General features: G+C 44.5%; 1 pseudogene; it reads right to left on the reverse strand.

Annotated features, from left to right (window-relative positions):
* The window catches only part of LOC101583327, a 4,174-nt pseudogene extending 3,373 nt beyond the window's left edge, over positions 1-801 (reverse strand).
* Positions 802-1,559: the final 758 nt, after the last annotated feature.

The following is a 1,559-nucleotide window of genomic DNA, read 5'->3' on the forward strand; positions in this document are numbered from 1 at the left end:
AAAAAAAAAAAAGAAAGAAAGAAAGAAACTAAAACAGGGGCTTCCTTAAAGAGGTGGGAAGATCATCAACTTCAGCCAGGTCATTTTCTACTCCAGGCATCCCTGTATCATCATCTTATTTGATTTGCTCTTTCCCATATGGAATATGATTGCTTGGGGTTCTTCATTCTTATCTGCAGCATTCTCATCTACTTTTAGAATGATTTTAGGTAATTCATGATCATTCACATCCAATTCTTTTCCATCATTAGATTGAACCTTGGTGGGCCTCTTGCTTTTGTTCTTGCAAAAACTGATCTGCTAATTTAATATTTTCTTCATGCTGTGCTCTTAATTCCTTGATCTGCTGTCCACACTGAAAACTTTCATATTCTAACCTTTTCGCAAGGTAAGTGCTGTTCTTTCTATAGTCCTGAAGCTGGTCTTCTTGTTGAAGAAACTCCTGATGAAGTTCAGCAAGTTGCTCCTTTAAATGATGTACATGTGCCACTTGATATGATATGTTGTTCTGTACTTTATAACCTTGTCATCTTCGCACCTCTTTCACAGGCCCTCCTTGGCCTGTAGCCAGCTACTGAGGCAGTCATTGCCTCCTTCTGGTCGATCTGTTTCTTGTGCATGTCCACCAAGAGCAGGAGATCTGAGTTGTGCTTCTCCAGACGCCTGCAGGCCACCCTGGTGTACTGGACCTGGGCCTGCACCCCTAGGCCTGAAGGAAAGGATGATGACGACCCTGAGGAGTACTACCAGCATGAAGGAAGGCAGGCGGCCACCGCTCCAGTTGGCCCTGAAGCCCACCATGAGCCCAAGTTGGGCTGCACCAGGGGCCCCCCTGCCAACAACACCTGTAGGCAAGATTTCTGGCCCAGGCTGCCTAGGTGAGCTGGGACACGGCTCCAGGCCTGCGGAGGGGCATGGGCTGATCTGTGACAGTGGAGTGGGGTAGAAGGGGGCAAAGCCAGGAGCTGGGGTCCTCCCAGCCCCATGGCCCAAGCACCCTCTGAAGACTAGGAACCAAACCTACAGCACCACCAAAGGCCTAAAGAAGCCTGCGGTCACACCCAGGCCTGGCCTCCCAGGGTTCAGAGTGGGAAGAAGAGCCCAAGGCAAATAACATTTGTAATAAAAACAAAAAATATAATTTATACCTTTAGATTATATTTTATACATAATTGCAACATATCAGCACTATCCCATAAGCAATAAGAGAAATATTCTAGGAGACACCAATAAGACAATGTCAAGATATATTAACTCATTCAAAAAGTTGAAAAATATCTACTTACCTGAAATCACACCCCAAACTTCACAATTGGTTCAAAACTGTTGTTTGAGCTAGAAATGTAGTGCCTCTCTTGCCCTACTCTGAAACACTCCACACAATACCACTTCATTTCCTCCCCTTAAATACAGCAAAGTCTTGACATTCTATATAAATCCCTTATAATCTATCCCCTCCATACTGTACCACTCTCAGTTTATATGCCTTCCTTACTGAAGACAGATATGAGGAAAATGATAGTCACAGAATGACTGAATTCTAACTCAGCACACACACA

This window comes from Octodon degus, unplaced genomic scaffold, assembly GCF_000260255.1.
Source record: "Octodon degus isolate 3935 unplaced genomic scaffold, OctDeg1.0 scaffold00148, whole genome shotgun sequence".
Classification (NCBI taxonomy): Eukaryota; Metazoa; Chordata; class Mammalia; order Rodentia; family Octodontidae; genus Octodon; species Octodon degus.